The following is a 27,993-nucleotide window of genomic DNA, read 5'->3' on the forward strand; positions in this document are numbered from 1 at the left end:
CAAAGTTAAGTCTGGATTCCCAAATACCATTCGTTTCACACAAGTTTGCAAGCATTTTGTAAGATCCATTAAGTATTATTAGCATATAAACTTAAAAATGAGAAGAAAGGGAATATCAGTACAGGAATGTACACTTAGATTTAGCAGATATAGGATTGCATTTTTTTTCCTTAGTTGGGGTACAGGAAAGGTGCTGCAGAATTCAGATTTCTGGAATATTTTGAGAACAATCAAAGTTAAATAATTAAACAGGTTTTAATAAAGTGAAACAGGAAAGGCTGAGGATGGCCACAAGAATCAATGGACAGTTTGGATCACTTGGCCAGTCCATGGTGGTGAGACAGATCTGAGACCTCTCTGAGAATGGCCAAGACCCGGGATGCTGTCCTGCATCTGGGTCTAACAGCACCTGTGGGCAGGCACTGCAGGGCAGCAGGAGCTGTAGATCAGGTGGGGCCCAGAGAACAGCCTTAGTTGAAAATGTCTCCCCTGGGCTAGGGGTCAACCCTGGACATGGCTGCCCCGTGGCATTTGGGAGCCTCTCACCTGGTGCCTGAGTTCCAGCAGCCAGACTCCTGTAAGATTGTAGGATCTGCCACTGGGGAGAAATAGCTGACGTGGAAAAGAGAAATGTTATGCTGAAATGCCATTTAGGTTTTACAGAATGAGGAGGGGGCAGGCTTCCTATTGAATTATTTTTAAAAGCCTGAATTCATTTTGTCTTGTAGGTGTTTTATAGGATTGTAAGACATTAAAGAATCAGAGAAAATCAAAGTTTCAAATGAAGAATAAAAGTATGATTTTATTCAGGACTCTTATGGTCCATTTGCAGGACAGAGGTAACCTGTGGCATTTCATCCAAGTAAAGACGTGGATCACATACTCCAGATCATGGGGCCTTACTGCTGATGCAGCTTTGCATATTGCTACTTTTTATAATTATGAATCTTTAGTAATTTCACTCATACACTGACCTAATGTCATGTTTCCTTATCCCAGCCTTTATGCAAGGGCCAAAATATTTTGATGATTTTATCTTGCAAGTTCTCCTGCAATATTTAGCAACTTTTCCTCTACCTTGGACTCTAAGGTCTTCTTTGACTTTGTTTAATGGAAATATTTGAAGTTTCAGACAATGACAATCTCATTTCTATCCCTTATCTCACTTCTTTTTATAATTCCTTTTGCTGTAGGGCACAGCACTTTGGAGAGAAAGTTTCTGAATAGTTAGATAATTAAGTCCTTGATACGATAGCTCTCTGTGCAATCCTTCTATTCTTTTCTCTCTCCTTAAATAGTTTCATGTCGTATTCATATTAACTTTTTTCTGTGATGGTCCTCTTTAATTCCAGCTATGGTACTTTATCACAGCAGCCTCTCTCCAGCTTGGTATACCAAAGCGGTCCCTGCAGTGATCTTTGCCAGAGTCATGAAAGCATTCTACTCTCTACTGACACAATGCTAGTTTTTGAAAATATTCTTGCAGCTGACTGTGAACAGACAGATGTAGGCCAGTACACATGAAGATTTCTTCCACTAATGTGCCATTTCAGTTTCATGGTGAGGTAAAAATTTCAATGACAACCTTTATAAATACATCATGGCTGCAATATTTTAATTTTTCAGTTTTAGACAATAACCAATATTAGCATTTAATCTGAGCCAATGGTGTTCAGCACCGGACAAAACTTTAATTTTTTTAAATTTTTTTTTCTTTCAAAAAATACCAAATTAAACTGGGAGAGACAACACATTGATGAGTATAGATGAAACAAAAGTAAAAGTTTTCTGTTCCCTGACTGACTTTGAGGAAGTTATGGACAACAGATTAAAAACCCAAATTACGGAAATAGCTATAATTTTATCAGCTGCATTAGAAATGCAAAGACCACCACTCATGAAAAATCACTATGTTATATGAGATCTTGCTGAATGTATTGTAGTAGCTCTATGGCTTTTTTTGTTCCAAAGCAGAAGGATCTGCTCACTCTCCATGCACATGTGTGTGCTGAGGGGAATCCAGCCTAGTTGAGGAGAATTATCTGATAAAATAAAGGTAATTTCCTGGAAATTTACTCCAGGAAACTGACTTCTCATGTGCTGTTTAACAGAAGCCAAATTGCACATCTTTATTTTATAGGTAACTGTTATCTACATTTCCACAGGTAATAAAGATTTCTATGCCCTTGCCTTCACTTTGTTTCACCACCATTATGAGCAGCTTCATGTTGAGCTGGTCATTTGTAAATGAGATATACAGATTCATCAGTGAGAAACTGAAATGAAATTCCCTAATTTCCTGCTCTTAACCAGGACCTAATTTACACGAATACTAGATTTCTATGTCTGCTCTTCTGGTTTGTCTTCAGAACTGGATTTGTATTTGAATGTTGCTTACACGTTTGTTGCATAACCCTCCTGAACATTGACATTCAATATTATTAGCAGTAATGTATGCAGTAAGAAATATGAAATAAGAAACAGAGTCTTTCTAAGACAAGAAAGCTAAATATCTTGCCATTCAGACAGTTAGGCCCCTGTTTCATATGGGGCTGTTGCAGATGGTATCTCTCTGTTACTTAGAAACCTTTTCCTCTGTTCATTTTTTTGTAAAAGGGAAAGGCTCAGATTTCCTTCACTTCTACCTCAGTATTGGTGGAAAATATTTTGTTACTTTCCTGAACCTTCTGTACATGAATGTTTATTATTTTTCAGCCTCTGAGATTCTTATATTTCTGAGAAAATTTAAAAAAAACCAAACCACCCACACTGTTTAATGTGAATTGAATTAAAGGGCAGGGTCTTGATCAGGAGTTCAGAAATACAGTTGCAAAAGAAAAATTTAAAACCCAGTTCCAGGAAAGAACTTCTGTGTTAACTTTTAGCTGTTTCTGTCTTTCATCTCTCTCCAAAACCTCTTATTCCTTCCCCTTCACTTCTGCCTGACTCTGAAGGTTTTCATAGCACATTCTCTGTCTTTCTTCATGTGGAACAGCTCCTCCTCCTCTTTCCTTTGCCTTTATACTTACTTCTCTCCCTGATTCTTTTTAAAAAATAAATTCAGACTCTGTACCTATATAAAATAGAGTTGTGATAATTTCCATGGGTTTTTTTATCTTTTCTGATCTTTATGGCTGAGAATCTTCTTCCTTTTTACCCTCTACTTGCTCACATCCAGTGACTGAATTTGTCCCTGCTCCTTCTGGGTTTGTCTGAATTTATATTTCTATTTCTATCTTTTTACTTCATTTGCAGTTTGTGACAGTTGTGCAGTTTAAAGCATTTTCAAGGGTGTTACAATATCATGCAGTGGTACATTATAAAATTTTCTCAGTGAACAAGGATCACACCAGATTTAGAACTATTAATTTCATTTTGGCCATATATTTCTGCATATCTGGTAACATATTGAACATATTTAGAAACGTTTCTTCCCCATCACATTTTTGTATTTTTTTTTTGCTAGTGGGCATGCAGCCATGTCTCTTAGCTTGGCCTCTTCCTTTATGTTGTGATGAGGATATCTAATGAATACGGCTGCTTCTTCAAGACAGGCTATTCCAGTGTCCCAGCTTGGTGTCAAGAAGATAAATAGTGCTTGCTGACATCACTTCTAAAACTGATCAGCCAGTCACTTATGAAGCAGCTTCTGAATGATAGGGATTCATAAAGAATGCTGAGGCAGGTTTAAGCACAGAAAGATTTACTGTTGGGCTCTCTAGCTTATAGCATACACAGACTTCAACAATCCAAGTTCCTTTTAGGAAAAAAAAATTAGGAAAAAAGGAAGGAAAGGAAAACCTGATTTCTGATCATCTGGAAAGAAGAATGACAGCACTTTTTCCAGTGCAACTAGTCATAAGTGTTTGTCATCATGCTTTCTGCTAGTACGATGTACTTTTCGTCAGGACTGTCCTCACTCTCTTCCCTGCCCTTGGTTGCTCATGTCTCTGATCTTCTTGGTGCCAGCAGAACTATGCAAACAAGAGCAAATGTTACACACTTGTTATTAAGCATCTTTGCACAGAAAGGGTTGAGCGATATTTGTCAAGTATTTACGTGAATATTATTTTGTTATGCCCCATCTTTGTTTCCTTTAATTTAAACTAAAAACTACAAAGCAAGAGTCAAACAGAGGTGGGTAAGATAATTCTCCCATTCCCGATAATAGTCTCCCATGAAACCCCACAAAAACAGCAAAATAAGGGGTTTGCAGCTGTCAGGCCATGAGAATGGCAACAAGAGCACAACAGGCAGGGAACAACAAGTGAAATATTGCTAGAGAGTCGCCGAAACATGCTGCATCAGCAGCTTCACAGAAGGGTTCCAGAGCTGCAAATAAAAAGCCCATAGGTGATTGTTTTTATTTTTAACATGAGATGTCATGGTAGTAAACTGCTTCAGCATAAGAAGAAAAGAACAAGGCATTGTTAAACATCAGTGACTTGGAATATGAGCCCTGTCTGTGTTGTATGGTCAGCTTCAGATGTCTTTGAGTTTGTTATGGTATAAATAATTGATGTCAAGGGTCTGGTGATAATAAAGTACATTAATAAGTTTAAAGTATTTAAATTTTCTTATTTATGTGTGTAAATTCCGAATCAACAGTAGTTCTGGGATATTTTAAATACTGATAGTGTTAAGAGGAATAATACTATATTTACAAAGGAATTACTTAAGTAGCTCAAAAACACCTTAAAAGATAAAATAGTAATATTAATGTAAATTATGTTTTGCTCTGCTATAAATTAAAAGGTTATTTCCAGTAGCTTTACCTTTTTTATTATATTCCTCCAAAGGCTTTTCCCTACAAGCCAAAGGAAAATAAAATATTAGGTTGAAGAAACACATGAGTAGAAACATAGCATAGAGAGATACTTTTTTTTGCCAGACAACTGACAGTAAAACATTTTAAAATATTGATAGATGAGAATAATACAAATAATCTGTATTGTAAGACTGGCATGATGAGGGATTTTATTAGCGCTTTTTGATGGAGAAAAAAGACATGCTGATAGGTTAAAGTATGCTTATGTTCAAAACAAATAAAAAAGAAGGAAAAGATATAAAAAAGTATTCTAAAGCAATTTTCCTGAAGAAAATTTGCTGTCTGAATGATGTGTATACAGAAAGAGAGATTGCAATTTCAAAGACCTTAGGAAAATGCTGAACTCTCCTCTTAATGCAAATGCATCCAATAAAACCCTGGCTTTTTATATGGCTAAGCAGATTTCAAATGCATTTGAAATTTGAAACACACTTTGATTAATTCTTTGGAGATAGAGTCTACTGGAATTTATTTTGAAAAGGGAAAAGGACTGAGTCAGAGCATGTACTAGGTTCTTCAATATCCAGGTTTATTTGTCTCTTATGAGGGTGAACTTAGAGTCTTGTAGGCCTGATTCCAACTGTCTAGGCAGTGTGTTCTTCATTTCCAACTCAAAATAAGGTTTCTGTAGAAAGGAAATTGGTGATCAGCTGTGGACCAAATATTCACGGTGACAAACTTTTGCAGGTGTTAGGAATACAGAGAAGTTGCACCTCTCTGGCCCTTATGAAGACTGACTGTTTTGTTTGTTTCAGTATTTGGTACAGTACAGCACCTAAATTCACCACTAACTTTTGGTCATCAGGTTGCCAAAACTTGGCCACAATGACATCCTTTCATTTGTGCTGTTACTCTTCTTAAACTGTAATGTTTTATTTATAAGAGGGCAAGCATATTTGTAATGTTTTGCAGCCTCCATCATTTGAATTTGCATATTATTTATTTTCTATGTAATTTGATGGTAATATATGATGGTCCTTTATTTGAGATTTGGTGGCAAGCTGAGAAGTTTATAGTTTTAAAAGAATGGAGATCAAATTTCTTTAAGTAGTAATAAAGCAATAGTTAAATACATTTACAAATGAGAAATAACAGCTTTTAATGATAAATACTGAAAATGTAAAGAAATTGAATATGCTATATTCATGTTAAAAGTGCCTTGGAAAAAAACCAACCTTGTGCATATTTAATCTCTCTAAATCCTGAAAGTTGAATTAAAAATATGCATTTTCTTCACTATAGTAGACTGATATCTCTCATATTCTCTTCTAGTAAATACTGATACACTGATTTCTCACTGCCTGTCACAACTGTTGTGAGCAGGGTTGGTGGCCAGAAGATTGTGATTTTTTTAAAAAAATGTTGTGATTAGAAACATGATCAGCTGTACACTGACTCTACAAGCAGTCTGGGGCATAGAAGCTCTCATACCACACTGGGCCATTTTGGGTTGGTTTTTTTTTTTCCTTTCCTTATATTTTTGCTCACGGGACATAAAGTTGCTCTAATGTGTTGTGTTGCTTGCCACATACAGCAACAAAAATATAATACCTAGGAAAGACAAACAAACCTGGACAGTTTATGAAGACCATTCCTCCAGGGTATTTCCTACATCCTGAACTGCACATGTGAGAACATTCCTACCTAATCCCTTGAGAGTGTGTTTACAGACTTGTCATCCTTGAATTTATGTAATCTTTTTTTGAACCATAGAATTCTATCTGCCTTCACAACCTCCAGTGGCAAAAAATCATAGAAACTCAAGATTTTTTATAGGACAGGATACTTAATCTATTTTTTTTTTTTTTTTTTACCTCTTAATAGTGTAAAATTGCCCTGGAAGTGCTACTGTTCTGACAATAATTTACTATGTTACTTGTTTTTGTTATTCACCATCTTCATAATTTTATAAACCCAACCTCCTTCTCTCTTTACCAAGTGTTTATCTGTAACCAAATCAGTCTGCTCCTGAAGTTATTATCAGATCTTAATGCATCTGGAACAGCAGCTGAGATCATTCAGCTCTGACAACTTCATACATCTGGATTTTGCCTGGAAACTCCTAATATATTCCCTGCTTATTTGGGGTAATTTTTAATTCTTTCTTCCAAACAATTTTTTTCTCCAACATAAAGTATTCAATGAATACATTATGTTGCATGAAAGGAAAAAAAAATATTCAAATTAGTTTACAATTTGTATAAATTGTAAGTCCTAGCAAAAGTTCACACATAGCTTGCAGGTGCCAGTTGTATAGGATCTCATTTAAACAAGTAAAAAGTGTACATATCTTGAAGCTAAGAGAATTAATTTATAATAGTATACTTGATCTAAAGTTCTCTGCATATTTAAAAGCATAAATAAAAAATATCCAGCTTTGTCTGTTTCTTTTAAAAACAAAATAAATATACATACAAAAGGACTAATTCTTCTTTCTGCTTTTTGTTTTTTATTAAATACTCCGCTAAATATATGAACTGTGCATTCTCAAAAAATAGTTTTCTGTTAAATATTTCTTTATTGTGTTGAAAAAAGTGCAGCAATGTGTCATGGAATCTTCATTTATTAAGCATGTTTTAAATCTTATTATTCCAAAACTTTATATGTATAAGTATACATCAAAGGACGGGGCTGAAATGGCATTAATTTCTGAAGAATTGGAATATTTCTAGACCCCTTGGAAAAATTATAAAGAAAAACATAATGGTTTGATATTTACAGTTTATCTTCAAAAGCAAAATTTCTCTGTATTGTTGTTTTCTAGGAGTTCAGTCAGTCATTAAATGAACAAAATAGAATTATAGAAAGGATGGTTTACCCTGTTATCTAGGGTTAGCATGGAAAGCTAATGTTCTGTTCAAACTTACAATAATTAAATATCTAAGAACTTTAAAAAAAAATCATGCGAAATATGTAAATCAAAATTTATGTCCTTAAGAAATATGTCCAGAAAGGAATGTAATATTGGATTTTAAAAAGCTTTATCTTTGTGGTATTTTTTATATATACCATTTTTCACAGAAATGTTAAGAGATCTGGTCATTCCAATGTTTGAAGTCTTTCAACTTAAAACGTAAAATCACATTCCTATCCACAAATGTTTATTTGTACAGTTTTCCATTTTTATGGAAAAGTTATATTTTATTGTGTTTTTCTTCACAGAAATATTTCTATTTAATTTAAAAGTCATTACTTTTTGATAAGTGCAAACCTTAGTAGAGACATCTTTAAAAATTCTTTAGGATCTGAAGTCACAGTAAAAATAAATCATTACTTGAATGTCTACGGACCAATGTGTTTCTGAGATGTACTGTATGGATGATAAAATTATGATAAAATAGTGTGATAAAATTTTATCATACTACTGGATGATAAAATTGTATGCACATGCACATAAGGTGATTTTGCTATAACACATTTCTCTTTCATCCAGTCAGCAAATGGAAAAGGAAACTACACTGCTTGCTCTAATTTGTTTTTTAGCAAAGCAATTTGGTAGTTTTAACAAAATAAAGTAAGAATCCCATATATCAGTAGGAAAGCTACATGGAGCAGCATCTGTTAAGTCTCTTATTATATACTTGTCGTGGGAAATGCTCTTTTCTGATTAAGTAAATTAGTTTGTCAGAACAAAGTCTGTTACTTCATGAATATATAATGACAAATTAAATACTGGTACCTGGTTTCAAAAAAAAGCTATGAACATGCTTTCACTGAGCTCTTTTGGAAATTTTATTCATAAAGACTTCTTCCCACCTTAATTAATAAATGATACATTGCATCAGAATCTTGAAATATGAAAACACTATTTTGCATATTATTTTAAAGGGAAAATGGGCACAGCTGAACATAAATTTTCTCTGTAAAGCTTCACGTTTATTTGTAAGTGCAATCCAAATCTGATTAGAGAGCATTAAAAAAGTACCCGGAAAGTACATGACTTCTAGTCATGCAGAAGACAGATAAGGTGTAAAATGAAAAACTGGGGTGATTTTGGTTTTCTGCCAGGCTATTTAACTACTCTCAGTTCTTTCAATGCTCTGTCATTTTGAGCCTGTCATGAGCTCAGAGACTTGTTTTATATCCCCTACATTTTTATTAGGAATTGTATTTGTGCTACTCCATGTGCTTACTTGCAAACTACTGTTGTTCTGAGTGCAGTACAGCTGCCCACAGAGGACTTGTTTGCGTTGCAAATTTCAAAAACAAATATTTTTTATTACACTAAGAAATGACACATTGCACTGGTTCTGCCATCCTGCAGTCTCTAAGAACTGACCCCCAAGTATTTTCTGAAGCTGCAAAATTTTGCATACATTGAAGTCTTTTTTGGTTTCTGACACTGAGCATCAGTAGTTAGAGGACTGTCTGAGAAAACTGGGACTGTTCAGCTTGGAGAGGTGAAGGCTTTGCTGAGGCCTTCTAGTATCTGAAGAGGGCTTACAAGGAATCTGGAGAGGAATACTTCATCAGGATCTGTAGTGATAGGACAAAGGGAATGCCTTTAAACTGATACAGAGTAGGTTTAGATTAGATACTAGCAAGCAATTTTTTTACTGTAAGGGTGGTGAGACAAATTGCCCAGAGAGACTGTGGATGCTCCATCCCTGGAAGAGTTCAAGGCCAGGTGGAAGGGGCTCTGAACAACCTGATCTAGTGAAAGGCATCCTTGCCATTGCAGGAGAGTTGGAACTAGATCTTTAAATTTCCTTTCGACCCAAACCATTTTGTGATTCTACTATTCTATTGAACATGAATGGAAATGTATAATGCAGTAATTCATGTTGTGCTTAAATAATGTGAATGTGGATCCAAATCTCACTTAGGACCAATGATCACAATAGTGAAAGCACCATTGCCTTAGAATATATTTTTCTAAGGCTAAAATACTGTCTTCAGAGAGATGTGATAATTTTACATTAAAGATAGTAACATAAGTGAAAGATGACCACAAAAAACTGAGCTTTAAAACTGACATGATAGCTCTTGGAACTTATTTCAAACAACATAGTGCAGTGAAGGGAATGCATAGTTTTAATTTGTTAATTTAATAAACTCCACAGTAAATTAGTTTATAGTATCCCTTCAGGTTCACAGCCCAAAGTAAACGAAACGTGTTTGTTTACTCTTTCAAATTGAAAATCATTGATTTCCTTTAGGAATTCATCCTTGTTGACTGTGAATGAGTCCATTTGCTTCACAATCTGGTCAACATATATATTAATAAGGGGCACTGTATTTTTATATTGGCAAAGAGCAATATTTAATTTTAGTTGCTCACATGAACTTCAATTTAAATAAAGATAATATACAAAGATGGTCTCCTTTTCCCCATTTTGTAACACAGGAAGTATAAGGAGGGCGGGAACTATCTAAATACCATCTAAACTGGGACAGTAGGGATGTTTTGTTAATTATTTTTCAGCATCATTGATCACCCATTCCTAAATCTGTAGGAATAGGCATGCAGTACTGCCACTACTGTGCTGCTCTGGCTTAGAATTGAATCAAATAAAATACTGCCATCCTAAAAATTTTAATCAAGGCAAATTGTCCTGTGTAGATCATCATATGGTGCAAGAAGAATGAAATCATATTGTTTATGGGAGTATTCAAGAGTGAAAAGGAGCTGTGGGCAAAAACTGTCAAAAGCAAGGTCTCTGTTAGTTAAACAATCAAAACTCTGCCTAAAATTTCTTTATGACTTGATTGATCAGGCATATTGAATAATCACATGTCAGACACACAGTGCATAGACAAAAGTTTTTTGTATTCAGGTACACTGGAGAAGGTTAAATGTTCAATTCTTACATAGTTGCATGGGGCTTAAAATATCTTATTTTCTTTTCCTCTGAAGGAAACCAAACATGGTTTTCTTATTTATTGGAGCATTCTTTAACCATAAAAACAAAATTTAATCTGACTGAACACATTAAACATTTCTTGTGCAAGTAGAGGTGTGAAAATAATGAAGCTGGAAAGCAAAACCAATCACACATGTCTCTGTTCTAACACAATGATTTGACCTGCAAGAAAGGAATCCTGGAATTTCGAATCATTACCACAAGACCCAACTAAATTCTTGCAAATATCCTCTCAGTCCTGTATATAGCTTAAGACATGTTGCCACAAAGGCCTGAGATATTTAGACAGTCTTTTAGATTATTATATATATCCTAGAAGGGAAGTCTTTCAGGAAAGACCCCTTGGAGTAATCATGCATGTGCCTATTTTGGGACTGAAGGTGAAACAGTGATGATAATACACTGACAGTGCAGGATCATGAGGACTGAAAACTAAAGTTGTTTTGATCCTGTGGTACTCATGGGGTTGTTAGCAGACAGACAAATGACTTTCTAAGCAAATTCAAGAACTAAATTTCATTTCTGAGTCTCAGTGTTCACCACTAAGGTAGTCTACTTCTTAATGCTACACTACGGTAAGTCTACTCCTAAATACACTCGCTCAGATTGTAGGAGGTAGGAAGGATATCAAAAGTGCATAAACTTCTTTTTCTTCAGAGCTAAGCCTAAAAGAATATTCTGAAGCTTGGGTAAAACGTTGATTAACTAGCTTTTATTCTTTTGAAAGATATAGTAATTTTCAGAGCCTGCACATGAATCACTGTTGCTAATTACTTTTAAACAGACCTCTAAGATGTGCTCCTATATGTTCTCCACTGCCAAGTGTTGCATTACAATTTGTATAAAGCTGTGCAGGCACTGAGGAACTGTAATCATGCTGTGCAACTGGACATAATTACTACTGCCTTTCTGAGTAACATCATTAATTTTGCCCTAGTTTTAAGAGTCTCCTTGGATTATTCCTGAAAATAACTTCAGATTTCTGACAGTGAACTGTGCTAATGATTCCTAATGTCTAGTTCAGTGGCTCTTTTTTTCTTCTTCTGAGGTTGGCAGAATGCCATATATTAAAAAAAAAAAATAAAAACAAACCCAAAGCTGCTTTACATTCAGAAGATAGAAAACAAAAAGCTACACATTTCTGTTCATCTTGGTCTGTATTGTGACTAGACTCTAGTAAGGTCTTTTTAGGGTATTTACATATATAGACAGACTGGATCTTCACTTGTATTTTTTTAGTCTCCAAAAATAAGTACATAGTTGTAACTGATAGTTATCAGCTATCTTTTATATTTTCTTCTTGTTGTAGAAGAAAATTCATAAGCAGAAGATTTACTTTGATTGAGACTGGTCATTGCCAGGATCTAAAGTTTTATGAAAGAGAAAGCAAAGCATGCCAATTGTGTATTTGAAAAATGATTAGTAAGAAATTTTTAGAATCCATAATTGGTAGCAAATTAAATCCTCATATGCATTTTTCTAGAGCATTATCTCTTGAACCTGAAACTGTTTACAAGAAGAGTTGAATTGTCTTGTTGTTATCTTCCTCATGAGCATATAGGATTAAAAAAAAAGAAGAGAAGACTGCAAGACTTGGAAGGCAGAAGATTGCACCAGCATTTAAAAAAGCAAACTAGTACTTCTTGGTATTCTGATAATGACTCCATTAGTTACCATCTCCCTTTATTATAATATCTCCTTCTTCTTCCAATTCAAAATCAAACTATTCTTAAACTCCCTTTCTGACACCAGTTACTGTATAAATTCTCTTGAGTAAAATTAGGTCTCCTATTTCTTACTGTGTAGACTACATCCATGTACAAAGTTATTAGGATTTATGGAAGTAGTTCAACCAGTTAATGCAAAAAACAGTGAGATACCACCTCAGGAACACATCACGTGACTGAGTTCTAGGATAATGATTACATTCCTGACTTTTGTTCCCTAGAAAAACACCTTTTTTTTCATGAGACTTCTCTGTATGCAGGACAATGTTTTCTCAAAGCTTCAGACTTTGAGGTAACAACTTAAAAGGTGCAGAATAAACTTATCTGAGAACAAAAAAGAAATGGAGTCCTAGTATTGTCTCATGCAGCCACCTTTGTGAGGAGAAGGCACACATTCAATATGGTGAGAAACTAGAAGATTTTTAGCATATTTAAATTAAAAATATCAATCACAGTCTGTTGGACTGTATTCATATTCTCCTAAATTATTATTTTCATTTTGAATCATCAAATAATGTTTGAGACAAAAATTATTTTGAATAAATTTCAAGAATTATTTTGAAAATTCTCTTCCAGAACCCAAAGAAAGTAGCACATTGTGAGCTAATACTGTCAGAATGTTGTTTATTTTGGCAAGGTTGGAGAATGTTTCAGCACAAAAAATTCTTCAAGGGAAAGGAAAATTGAAATCTAAGATTTCTATTACTCTATTCTGTAGAAGATACATTAAAAATAAATTTTAAATAGCAATTAGAAAGGTCAACATTCTACATAGTTTTGGGTTTTGTATGATCTGTAAAATAATTTAATTTATGTGCTCAATAATATTTTCATCCCATATTGTTCTTCCTGATCAGTACCTGTACTAAATGCCACAATAAGCTACTTGTATTTTTTTTCTGTGTGACACTGCCTGATAAATTCTTACTGGAAATATTTCCAGGTTTCCATTCAGAAATTGACATAGCAGTCAGCAGTTTATGCAGGCAGTTCAAGTTTGTTTTTTATTACAATAAAAAGCATTTTCAACAAATAGAAACTTTGAGAGGCATGCTGTAGTTTTCTCAGATGCATTTTCTGATAAGACAGTAATGAGGTTTATAAAATTCCTTATGTTTAAAACATCAGCTGTTGTTCATTCATTTCTTATTGCTATCCTTCAATGCCATAGCAAATAAAGATCTTTCACAGTTTTCATTACCATTAGGATATGCTTCTTCAAATTACTATTTAAAGATAAATATTTTCCAGTGTTTACTGCCCTTCTTTCTGTGTCTTTCTACATACAGAAGGTGAAACAAAAATAAAATTTGATCAGATTTCATGCCTGTTTTTTTCTAGAAGTAAAAATTCCTTCCTTGCAGAGAGCTCATCTCATAGTCTCTGGTAGCTAAAAGCACAATAAAATCCATTCCAAAAATACCAATATGCTCCCAACATCTTCCATGTGTAAGTTATTTAAAATATTTTAAGTCCTCAAAAAAATGAGAACAGAGAAAATTAATTCTATGTGTAGAGACATGTTCCTCATTTTTAAGTAGAGATCACTTTCTTTGAGATTCAATTATTTTGAGGTCTACAGTGCTAGAAATATGGTAAACCACAACAGAATTTACTTTAATTATATTAAGAGTATACTGTCAGAGACTCTGTCTATTTTATTGAAATCTGGAGTACTTCTGAGGCCTTGGTCTGATTTCCCTAGCTGTTCCCCATTTTTTTAAATGACTTGGTTTACACTCAAAGCAGTATTACAGGGGAAAGAAGAAAGCACAGGTGTAAGGCCAAGAATGTATTATCAGCCTAAGAAGAAAAATTTAAGCCCAAATGAAAAACAACAGTCCAGCTACAATGATAGTAACAATTATAGTACAAATTAGTACAGGAAAAACTGTGTTACTACCCTTAGAATTCTTTAAAAAACCCACCCTTTTATAGAATAAATCCTTTTTTGCTGACACTGTGCCCACCTTCCCAATAGCCCTCTAGTTTCCCCAGCCACGAGCAGCTGTGCTGCCATGGTGAGTCAACGTCCCGAGGCCCCTCCTGGGAGAAATGCAGTGGTGCTGGTCAGGGTCCCATCACCCTCAGTGTTTGGATGTGCTTGGGTTTATTTCAGAGCCCTGGTCTAGGAGTGAAAGAAGTCATTGCTACTGGGCTCTAGATCTTAGAAAACAGGAAAAAACAAATCTTCCTGTTTCTGATATATATTCAAAATGTTTACTAATGTATACTACCTATGAACCCAGCAAAACCAAACTGCTAATAAAGTCTCTTAAGCTTTTCTTTTATATAAGCAGTTATTGTGGTGAAGTGATTTTATGCTCAATTTTCTTTTTATTACAGAAAAATAAATCTTCCAAATCTAGCGAAAATTCTCATAAAACTTGTCTTCTTTCCTTAAAAGTGATTGATATGTCAGAAAAAAACCCGAGAACTTAGAGCTGAAAACTAGTGAAAAAAATAATTTGACTTTGGATGTTATTTTAAAGTAAAAGGGATAGCATAAAAAATGTAGGAAACACAAGAAAAATCATGAGCATGCTCCAGCAATTAATTTTGGGATTAAATATATTATATTGGACCTACAAAATAATTTAAAAAATCTTTTTAATTGTTAAGTTTCATACACTGTCTCAATACTTTCTGCTTTAAAAAAATATTGGGAAGAGCATGAATTCCATGTAGTTATTTAATTTTCTATTTTACTTTCTGCTTTCCATTCAAAAATTCCATCTTCAACACTAATTCTATAGCTCACTCTTTAGTAAATACTTAACAACAACAAAAACAACAACAATAAAATCCTTAACGATTAAAATTTGATTGTTTAGAAATTTTAGTAGGTAACATCTTCAGTCTATACTTTTTACTAGCAAGCTGCCAGTAAAGAGCTTAATCTTCAAATTCTTGAAACCACTGGAAAAGAAAGATTATATCTGAATATCTAAAGTATAATCAGGGACTGACCTAAGACCTTTGAGAAGCTATAAAAAAAAGTTAGTAAATACATTAAACAGAAATTTCTTTACAGTTATTATACTTACCTGGGCTGAGACTTTCCTTCAATCTTTACATTTATTGGAAGCAAGATATTAGACACCCATGCTTATTTCAAGTAAATGTTCTCAATATTTTGTCACAGTTTCCTTCTCTCCCTTTCTGGCTCAAAAGCAATGATTACCTTCTGGAATTAAAATCCACTACTATTAAATTTTTTTATCATTTAAATTCTGACTAGCTCTATTTATAAATATTTTCATCTAGTCCTGATTATATTCAGGCACAAAATATTTTATATTAATGGGTTAAATTAAAAAGTCAAGCTTTTGATGTACAAAATCTACTGGAAAAAAGAAACTCATTGTGTTATCACAGGACATCTACCAACTCTTTATAGGTGAGTAAAACATGCTGAGGGAGATCTCAGAATGGGATTTAGGGAATATTTTGCTGAAGCCCATCCTGCTATTATTATCTAAATTAAATTTCAGAATTAAATTGCCACAGGACGAAAGTCAAAAGTACAAATTAAATCAAAAAGCAATTAGAGATATCTATGGCTTTAAAGTCCTTACAGACCTTTTAAATGCCAAGTTATAAATAGGAATTTTAACTAAGGAGATGTCAATACTGCAAGCTGTTGGAAGCTGAGAGAGAGTGTGCTAGGGAAAAGATTACTCTTTACACAAATAATTTTTATATTAATTTTCTAACTATGTTTCCACTTGACGCAGTAAGCATAGGGTACTTTTCTAGATGAATATTTGTTCTTATTTCACACAACCATTCCTAAGAGTTGCATTTAATTTCTGAAATATTCCATTATTTCCCAAGTTGCAAAAGACTTAATGTATATTCAATAAGATTAGTAACAAAAGTAGCTTGTGCTTGTTCTTGACATGTTCATGTCGTTAACTCTATTGTTTTGGACAAAATGCTGAATGTGTAACCTTTAACCTAGCTGCTTAAAAAAAGAGCAAACAATAAACAGAAATGTAGACTCATTCAGGCAAAGCTATATTAATTAATGATGTTAGGAGAAGAAGTCATAAGAAAAAATGCTTTCATTAAAATAACCATTTTAAAGAAAAAAATTCATGCTAATGCCATTAGAAAAAGCAACTCAGTTTTGAAAGCCACAGCTGATTTTAAACTGATCTAATGTATCTGTTGTTTCCTTGTTTATAGGACTACAGGAAGTAGAATCCTCAAAAAATAAGAGAAGACTTTTAAGGCAAATTTGAGGCAAAATAAAAGGAAAAATTTCAGGAATTAGGAAAGATTTCTCTGCCTCAGAATTTTTCAAAATGATCCTGACTGAGCTGTGCAACAGAAAATCCTGCTTAGAAACTTGGATTAATAATATGAAGCCAACAAAGAAAGAAGATTAAAACCTAGTTCATCCAGGATATTTACAGAAGGCAAAGAGATTAGAAAACATAACTTCAAATTAGAAAGCATAACTACAAATTCAAAACCCAGATAATTTAGCAAGCTTAACAGTGCTTATCTTTTTGGCTCATATTAAATCAAAAACACACAAACCCCAAAACAATAAAAACAATCTAGTACAACACTAATGTTCAAGCAAAGATTAATTCTCAGAGTTTCTTTCTTTCTGCAACACTTCCCAGCTACTGAGGAGTGATTTGACAAAAAATATATTTCACATGAATTGACCATGGGGCTCTGATGTCTGAAGCTAGATGATGGCAACTATGGAACTATAAATGAAACATAATGTGTCTGATGAATAACTAAAAAGACAGGCCATAACACAGCTGCAAAATTCTACTAAAAAAGTTAAATTATCATTATTCTGGCCATGGGAGGAATAGCATTTTCAGTAACATTGCTGAATAGGCAAGAGGGAAGGGTATTTGGCTGGGACCTATGTTTACAATAGAAAGGATATTGTAGAGACATTATTGTGATTGATTCTCACAGTGTGCTGGGTCAGCTAAAGGCTCATACTTCTGACATTTCAGATTTGTATACAAGGAAAATATATTTCTGCCCCTTTATATTAGTTTAAGCATCAGTACAAAATATTGCACATTAACAAAAAGTACATTTCTACAGGATAAACAGTGTTGAGAATTACTCTACAGGAAATTTTATTCATCTTTTTTGACATAGTGTTTGATGTACGCTAATGTACAATTATGTCTGTGGGTGTGTTCTACATAAATCAATCTGGTAAAACTGTATTTTCATTGCAGATCAGAAAAAAGTTTTACAGCAGAAGCTGGTACAGTCATGACAGAGTGAGGACAGTTGAAATATTTAATGGTTTTTAAATTCCCTTGTTGAATGTGTTTTCATATAGGCCTCAGCAATGTATTATAAGACAGCGCACTGATTCAGACCTTTTCCAAAAAAAAAAGCTGTTATTTGTGTGTCCATACCTAATCCACTAGTAAGCTTCTTTATGTTAATTTAAAACAGTACTGTCATTTTCTATATCTCCCAAACAGATTAAAAAAAAGTCTAAATCAAGTAAGGCTGATTAGGTTAATAATATATTTTCTAGGAAATTTGCTTGGTGGAGAGTTAATTATTATATAGTTAACCCAGAGTAAAGATCTGCCTATCTTGATATGACTTTTTAAAGATAAGATTTGTTTGCAGTGCCACGAGTACTTTTTTCCACTAATATTTCATATTTATTTTAATTTTACATATCTATCTATGAGATTAGAATAGCTTCATTTCAGCCACTATGAATACAATAGGTTCATATAAAATGTACTTCTTTCTCTATGAGTTTGTAAATTTTTCTTGTGCGGTTTTCCTACTTTCTGAATAGTGAAGATATTTTTGACTTATAAAACATATGTATTTTATATATATTAAATATTTTGTTATATTAAAATCAAAATCTATATGTGATAGAATGCAAAAATTACCTATGATCACGGGTGAATTATAGATATGTAATTGTTAAAATTATTAAATACATTCAGTATTCTTTGTATAGTATTTAATCTTTAAACAATTTTCCTTTGTAGTTGTCTTTTCCTCAAGTGCCATATGACTGATTTAAAAGAAAAAAAAAAAGCTAGCAAAGAGACCTATCAATCTTTGTCAATTCAGAATTGCTCTTGAAAAGAGCATGTAAGGAAGACAGATATATTATTCTGACAATCTCTACATCTCTGAAAGCTGTGTATTAAACAACCCACCATCAGCCATGGATGATAAACAAGTTTAAAAAAATACACCATTATTTGGATGAACCTAATAATTGTATTCAACTGCTTTCTTCTTCAGCAAGAAATACTTAAAAAATATTATTTTCACATTTACCTTCTGGTCCTGTCAATATTCTGATATAAATACCTGCATAAAAATAGTTAATTAATGACATATTTATAGTCATTTTAAAAATCCTATATTCCTTAAATTTTCTAGAAGTCAATACAGAATTTTGCTGAAACATTTATTTTTTTAGCCAATGTAGTGTCTATCTCAAAGAGCAATATCTGAGAAGACAACTTAGGGATAAGGCTTCTGGAAACACAGAGTGAAGGGAAAAAGCTAAAGATTTCAGATTGTGTCTCCTACTAAAATTCCTAATCTCTATTTAGGCTCAAAGAATTAGAAGAAAAGTTTATGAAAACCTTAAGTAAAAGTTTAAATCGTTAAGTGATTATGAAGAAGAAAGCATGTATCTGAATGATTCGTTTTCTGGTTTATTCCAATTTTATGAATGAAAGCAAAAAAAAAAAAAAAAAAAAAAAAAAAAAACCACTCAAAAAACACCAAAACCAAACACAGAGACAAACAAATAAAAAAAAAAAGCCTAAAATATATTTTTTTGATCTTTTAACTTGGATATCAGTCTATTCATATTTCACCTTCCTACAGATGCTAAATTCAAAAGTTTTGTTTATTTTAGAGTATCTTTTGAAACAGAGCTTCAGGACCAAAATACTAAGACTAACTGTGGAGACCCTACAGAGCCAAAAAGCACTTTATTTAACTCTATTGTCAGCATTTTTTTTGAACTTTGAAATATTTGTTCAGATAGATAATTAGCGATAGTGTTTTCTTACTGTGCACTGAACTATTGCTCATTTCTGACAAGATTTAGGTGTACTCAACTGAATTAAAATTATTTAGTATTTGATTTGCACTTTTGAATAAATATATGAAAAAATCAGCCAACTTTCAAAAGTTTTTATTTTTCTCAGTTATTGCGCTGAGATAAGAAAGTTATAAAATAAATGTTTGCCAGAAAATTATTGAAATCCTTCTGTACAAGGATAATAGAACAAAGAGTTTGGAAAGGCTTTCTGGGGGTGATTTTTTTCTAGCCTCCTGCTCAAAACAGAGCTAGTTTCAAAGTTAGACCAGGTCACTTGAGGTCCTCCCCAAGGTTAGAGATTTCACAAGCTCTTTGGACTTGCCATTCCGATAATGAAGATTTTGCTGTTATGAAATGCACTTTGTAATTTCCCCAGCTGCATCTTGCACCACTGTCTCTTTTTTCTTTGCTGGGCACCTTAGTCCTCAGTCTATCCATTAGCCTGTTCTCAAAGTTTAGAGAAGTGGCATGAAAGTTACTTTAATCACACTGCATCGCTAACCACACCCCGCCCAGGCTGATGAAAGTGTTTGTGTCCCTTACGAGAAGAACTTGTTTGGTCATCCTTTACTGGGGGCCATGCTTTTCTCACCCAAATGTTGTTCCTAAGCATGGAGGTCTGGAACACCTGTGTTAAGCCTGGAGCAAAAGATTAGAGCGTATTCTCCTGACCAGTCTCAGCTGGGACATCTTGACCATTCAGCTTGACAACTTCACAGTCTTGACCATTCAGTCTCAGCCCTGTGTGTTTAGCCCTGTTGCCTGCTGGCTCTGACTTGCAAACTGGTCTGCAGCTTTGGGTAGAACTTGAAGCTGACTCCTGTCTTGCCATGTCTGATGATTATCAAAGTGAGGCCAGAACTTGTCAGTCACAGATCCAGCCCTGCTTGGGTATGCAGAGCTGCACCCCATCAGTGAAGGTGCTGTCTTGCCCATATCCTTGGTTATCAACTGGTCTTTCCTTGTGGACCATCTCTTGTGACTGACTGTCTCAGCACACCTTGCAATTAAAAACTCTGGTAAACAACATCCTAAATATCTCTGTATTTTCTATATCCTTTGCCACTAGTTCACCACCTCTCTTGAAAGCAGTACAGTTTATTATTGGATTTCATTGGATTTAATTGGACAATTATTTTTATTGGACTTCATTTTTATGGCCGACATACCTGTTTATGTCCTACTTTTTTTTCTTTACACCCTTCTGGAAAGCTTTATTTTCCCTCTATGCCCATGTGTTAATCTTTGACAAGCTGCAAAAGACAAGAATTAGGGAGCTTTCTTTCCCTGCAGAAGGGGACATCTGAGTACCATGTCCTTTGCTTTCTTCACTGCCTCAGACAGGGCTTAGGCACAGCTGGCCCAGGCAGACAGGTTCCCCAATCGACTCACTATCTCATCGTCTGCTGCCATGTCTGAAGCTTGTCTAAAAATGAACATAGGCAGAGGGGAACTCTGTTGTCAGAAATCACAAGCCCCCAGAGTCTTTTACAAGCCTCCAGTATCTATTAAGGTAAAAGTTCATTCTCCTGCTGGGGAGTAGATGCATTCTCCCTGCTCTTGTGCAATGTAAGGCTCTTGTCTCTGCACAAGCCCTGTGAAGGGGGAAGCATTTCCTTCCCCTCACACAACACATGCAGCTCATGAAGTAAGTCACATCCTGAAATCTTCCATTACTTCATTAGGAAATCTGCCTGAAAAAAGGACTATTCTCTCTGGGAGCTGCATGTACAATAAACTCATTTCCTTAAAGCACCAAGAGACTTCTAGTGAATTTCTGAATAATAAAAAAAAAAATGAGAATCACAGCTTGGATATTTTATTGGGTTTTTCTGTTTTGTTTTTTGTCTATCAGCTTTGTCTTCCTTTTTTATATTTTTTCTATCAATATTTTACATCTCTTTTTCCATGATTTTTAAATTAATATATATGTGCAGGAAAATTAAATTATGATAAAATATGTTAATTACAAATTAGCAAAACTATATATATTGGAACTTTAGGCCTGTGCCCTATGAAGGTTTTTGGGTTATGGAAGAATGAATTAAAATATAATCTAAGTTGTTGCTGTAAAGTAATAGGGGACTATTTTTCTGTTCCACTGCAGGTGTGTCCTGATCTCTCAGGAATTTGTCACCTCACTCTGTGAAAAAAAGGAAGAATTAGCATTATCTGCTAATAATTGTACCCTTCTTGTTTTTTGAGCAAGAAGCCTTCTGAAAATAATTAGAGACAGTCTGAGATTTCCCTGCTATTAATTTCAAACTCAGTTTTTATCCAAATCTTCAGTGCTGAGTTCTAGTATAAATTTAACTTCTCTGATTGCTAAAGATGTCTGATTTAGCACACAATAATTTTACTACCTACTATATGATCAAATGATACCTGTTAGTGCTAATCACATTCATCATATTTAATATTACTAATTATAGAACTCTTTAAAACTTAGATGCAGGTGATCATCAATGTTTTGCTCAAACATGCAATGATGAGTATTTTTATAGTTAACTAAAATAAGGCAACTTTTTTCAAGGCCATATAATCATTGTGACATGAGAAATACAATGTTGAGTGATAAAGTATTAATGATAATCATGGTACATTATAGAAACATGCTATATATCATGCTGCAGCTTTGGAAGTTTGGAGCTCATTTTTCTTTTGTGAAACACTGAATTCTACTGACAGTATCTGGATATATTGCAAAAATGTAATTTCTTGAGTATTCTCATTTGATGGTAGAAGATGCAAAGGTATTGGTTCAGCAATATCCCTCAAGTTTTCTCACTCTCCTCAAACAGCCATGACCTAGAATCATCCTGGAGGTGACACTGACTGTCTTGAAAGAGATGACACACTTTTAACTATACTCAAGCTACTTTTCTACCTATGAGGAGTGATACTATTTAAGTGACTTTTTTTCCCCTCTGGTTCTCGTAGATAGTGAAGGGGATTAATGTCAATTTGTGCTGCTTTGTGTAACTCTATGCCTGTGCTGGGTCAAGGGCAATAAAAAGGCAAGGCAGAAACACATGAGGAGAGAAGCAGTCCCTTCAGTCCAAGTAGGGGTCCTGCTCCTTGCTCCAAATAGTGTTTCTTTTCACTCAGTCAAAATATGGAATGCTTACAGATTTAGCTGGAGCTATCACCTGTCAGATGAGAGGTTTTCTCCTCAAAAGATATTTTAAAAGAACTCCAAACAACCCAAAACTTTTGTCTGCTGGTCCATTGAACTAAGATTCTTGAGTGGCTGCACTGTGGTTCAGAAGAGGATGCACTGACCAAAGACAGCTGTTTTTTCTTTTGAGTTTGTTTTGTTGTTGGGGGGGTGGGGGGGGTGGCAGGGGGCAGGGGTGTTTGTTTTGTTTTATTTTTATTTATTATTTATGTTTTATTTTTTAATATTTGTCTACTCTGTGGAAAGGTTGCATTCAGTCACCTCAAAATAATAAAATTCTAGGTTGTTTCATATGATACCACTATTAGATTAATAAGTAATAAATAACAACTGCTGTAGAGATTGTTCAGAAAAGGGTCAAGCAAGTTGCATCCTGTGGGAAGAATGGATTTGATAATTTTCTATTGCTTCTTTTCACTCTATAGAATGAATATATGAGTTCTTTTTTGTTTTCCAAAATAATTGTTTCTAAAAAATATTTTTGATAAGTTGTATGGGTTTTGGAATTAACCAGAAACTTTACTAATCATCATAGCATGAGTTGACTGATAAGTTCTCCTGAAATAAATATTTCAGAAAAGTCAGATCTGAATTTCAAATAACAACTTATTTCTTTATAATGAAGTAAACCAAAATCTAAAGAAACATAACAAATTATTACTCTAATTTATCCAGGTATTTGGACAATATATTACTAGTCAATTCAATATTTTTTGGAAATAAAAATTTCCAGGTGGCTACAAAGTACAGATAGTGCTCTCAAATATGGTAATCTACAGTAGGTCTTACAAATATATCTTAAAGCATTTGAGGTTTAGCCTCGGTGTATTCATGGTAAAATGGAATTGTTAAAACATCTGCAACTATGTGGGAACTGGTAAGTGGAATTTATACTTGAGAATGTAATAAGAGTTGACACCTATTTGTGACATGACTGTATCATAGATTGCCTGCAGCATGATAGCATCACTATTTCTGGCAGGCAAAGATGTATTTGCTGAAGGTGAAAATGTCATTTAAACAGTTGATATCTTTCAAATAGTCTAAGCTAAGTGCCTTGTACAGTTCATGCCTTTTCAGAATAAATATACACAGCTTGAAATTCTGGATAAAGAAATAATGCATCTCTGATTACTAAGTCAAGCCAGAATATACATTTGCAACAACACACATGGCAATCTGTAGAGGAATTTGATTTGTTGTGTCAAAGATTAATAATCAAATATTGCTGTAAGACTGTGTATAATAATTTGACATCCTGGATACCTGTCTAGTTTATTTATCTTGCAAATAAAAGCCATGGAACTGTTTTAAAAACCTCTTTATATTTAGACAAGACCTAATAAAATCATAACCTCCTTTACAATACAACTTGCTTCCATATGAGAGGTAAATAAGTATATGGTCACAGCTGACACTGAAAAGGAAGTCTGAGCACAAGTCAAGAGTAATATATTCAGACATAAACTCAAAATTTATTTTTATATATATGAGAAATTATATTTAAGAGTGCAAAAATTGACTCTTCCATTCAGTGACATCTTTAAAATGAGGTGTTTGTTACCTGCCATATCTTTAGCTTTCAGCCTTGCTGTCGTATCATCAGATCAGCAGTTTGTTAAGAGAACAGCATCTTGTATTCATAACATGCTAAAGGAACTAATCAAAACTTTATTATCTCCTTTTGTCTTTTCCTGAAATTTTCCTCTTTTCACCCTTACATGTTTTTCTCTAAACTCTCTCCATACCAACACCTCTTGTTTCATCATTCTGCATTTTCTCATCCTTCCCTTTTTTGCATCTTTACCTTTCCATCATGTTAATGCCAATGTCAGAGCACTATCAAGACAGGCGTTGCTCCTGAAGGGACAGGGAGCCAGGAGCTAAGAGTGGGACCTTGCTGGCCAGGACCTGTCCCTCTATCTGTCCATGGCAGCACCCAAATGTCTCTGTAAACCCCATAAGATATGTCTACCACTATGCACAGCTTCTAATTCCTGTTTGTTCTCTGGACTGCAACTCTTGTCTATACCCAGTCATGTTGCTTTCACAAGGGGAGGTCTGTGAGCTGTGTTCATCACACTGTTCTGCCACACACATGTTCACTGCCTTACCTGCCTCAATTTCAGCCTCTAGTCACTATTGCCCCAGAAATGAGGCTGCTGCCATTCTTACTTCTCTCTAGCATGAGGTCCCAACCTCTCCTACCCACAGCTTCCTCTCAGTGCCCAGGTGTGTATCTGTTTCTCTGACACAAATCAGCAAAGGACTTTTTATGTCAGAAATCACACATTTGTAGACTCCCACATCTTGTGAATCTCCAACCACTTGACATTCAGCATAGACATGGGACCAAATATATTCTTTTGATGGGGTCTTTTCAGTACAGAGCAGAGAGTGGCTGGATTGTTCAGCACTGTATGGAGCAGTAATCTTTGAAGGTTGTAGAGGCTGAATGTTCTCAGTGCTGTGGTCTTACATAGCAACCTCCCATTCAGCTATTTTTTGGTAAAATCTATCTTGTCTTGTGGAAGGACTAAGCCACTTTTCTTCAGGAAAAGATTCAAGGTGGCTAATACAGAATGGGTTAAGAATTTAAGACATACTTTTTTCTTAACTTTTCCAGTTGATGCCCCACTCTGTGGACTTCTGCAGACCTGTTCCTCATCCCCTTATCTTTTCTTTGATCAGATTCAGCTGTGGTAATCAGGAGCCTAAGAGTTCAGCAAATGTGATGCAGAGTGTAATGTTACATGACTTTATCTGAAACTTGTCTATTTTTGTGTCACTGGCAGTGGATTTTTCTTTTCTTGTCCTCAAACAGGTCTCACTTTTGCATTCTCTTCTGGTCTTATTCAGTCTGTCCCTAACTCCCTAGTGTATCTCCCTCTCTCCTTTGCATTTCTCTCTCACTCATATAGTGGTTAGTGTACCTTAATAATATGAGCTCTTGAAAGGATTTGGCTGTTTTTATTCTTCCAAAGGTTTATTCTTCCTGTCCATGTGATAAATGCTTGCATGCACCTTCATGCCCCCAACAGAGACATCCTTGAAATGCAAAGTAGTTACGTTTTATTTAGGTACTGCATTGAATTCCAATATGGTCAATCTATTTTTCACTTACAAGTTTGAGAATTATAACTTGCAAGGACTTCAGTCCTATTCTTAGCACTCTTTTCCCTACTGCTGGCATTGCTACTTCTGTCAGCAGAAGAGCGGGGGGAAATGATTAGTTAATGGCTAAAGCCCTTCTGAGCAGTATTTTTTTATCTTTTTTCTGTGTTCCCCTGAAGGTCAGATAGTGTTTCACAGGAGTAAAAGTAAATGCAATAAAATCCAAATTAGAGAATGCACAAAAAGAATAACAAATAAATGAGAAAAATGTTTTTGATCAAGCATTTTGACTGTAGGATTAACCCTGTGTATATTTTCTAAATTACCTACATTAAAATATCACTTAAAGATGTTTAAGTATTTATAATTTTTTTCTACTTGTGCTAAATAATTCAATTGCTATATTAATAGTAAAAAGACTAAATAGTAAAAAAAAGTGCATCTTAATTTTTAAATATGCTTTGTGTATGTCTAACAGTTAATAGGATGCAAACCAGAAAAGTGATAAAATTAGCATGTACCAGGAATAAAAAAAAAAGGATGTATGTAAGTAGGGTGGAAATTGATGCAATGACAGGGAAAGAGCTACCTGGTGGAACAAGATGAAAATTATAAGCTGTAAAAGCAGTTATAAGACTAGTATTACCAATTCTCTAATGTTATTTTTTATTTAGTTAGCTTATCAAAAGTCCAGAGTGGTCATATTTCTTGTTAAAAAGCATGGCAACATTCCTTTATTATAGTGTCAGTGTAAAAACACTTCAAAGATCTTAAAGGGCCAAGAGGGAATTTTTCCCTCTGTTGCTGTATCACATTGGGGTTTACACAGTTCACAGCAAAGCAGGTCTAGAGGTTTTTCTGCCTTGACTAGTTCTGTGAGGGCTTGATTGGAGGAAAAAAAGACATTACAGCATGAGGACTTCCTGAAGAATGGCAGATTTTCCCAAGTGCTACAAAAGTACAATCAACAGTTCATCATTGTGTAGCCCCTACTTCTCAGGCTAAGGCTGCCAATCCTGTTTTGGATCACAGAATGGAGTTGTGGGCAAGTATAGGGTTTACTCGTTGACAGTCCCTGCAAACTGTCAAATTTAATAACACAAAAATGTCAGCCAAATTGTTATACTGAGTTCCATGTGAAGAAGAAATAATAAGCAGTGTTATATAATGTTATTCAATAGGGAATGATTTCTAGTTGTAGCAGCTGTCATTTATGTTCTTATTCTTTTCATCAACACAAGTGGTGATGCCTGTAGTTAGGTTTGCCTAACATTTTCCTATTACAAGTCTGTGTTTGCAGTTCCTTATAGTTTGGCCAAGCTTCAAGCATATGTGCTGTCTAGGCTACTTAACTATTTATTTTTTATTATTTTGTCAGCTTCTTCCTGTACCTGGCATGTAGCCACTTGAAAGCTCATCCAGCAACGTGCAGTATCAGAAGCTGTTCACCCACTAGTTGAGATGTCTACATCTTTAGAAAATAGAAAAGTCTCAAGGAAAGTTTTGATTTTGGGGTTTCTCTACCTGAACTGAAAAGCCTTGATTTTACAGGAACACTTTCTTACTTTCCCTTTAAGAAATTTCAGTTTAGAGTGATACAGCTAAAACTACTGAACTGCAAGAATTTTATGTTATTGTATTTGATATATGCACTGCTTAGAAATGAACATTTCCCCCCACACTATGTAAAAATGTGTTAAGTAAAAATGCCTGCAATTCCATAGGAGTTCGTATTTTATTCTTGTTATAGACAGTGTAAATCAGAAGTAGAAAAATGTAGCAAAGCTTTAAACGTCTTGGTTTGTATTTTCTCAAAGATATCACTGTGGTATTTCCTAGAATCAGGGGCAAATACTGATGTCTGTTCTTTGGAAAATAGAAAATGAATATTCAAAACCTTATTCCCACCATTTTAGCTCAACTGAAGCTTCATGGCATATTTTTCTTTTGCCATTCAAGGTTATAAGTCTCTGAGAGGAAATATCTCTGATAGAAAAGGTATTCTCCAGATGTTACTGCCTTTGGGTCATAATGAAATTAGGCTGTGTGCCATGCTCTTCACTCCAAGCTATTATTTCTAATAATTGAGAAATTTTCCTTCCTTTCCTCTTTCTCGAGGAAAAAAACGAAAAACAGACACACACACACATACACAAAGAAACCAAAAATCCCAAACAAAACTAAACACC

This window comes from Anomalospiza imberbis, chromosome 5 (assembly GCF_031753505.1).
Source record: "Anomalospiza imberbis isolate Cuckoo-Finch-1a 21T00152 chromosome 5, ASM3175350v1, whole genome shotgun sequence".
In the NCBI taxonomy this organism is placed as follows: domain Eukaryota; kingdom Metazoa; phylum Chordata; class Aves; order Passeriformes; family Viduidae; genus Anomalospiza; species Anomalospiza imberbis.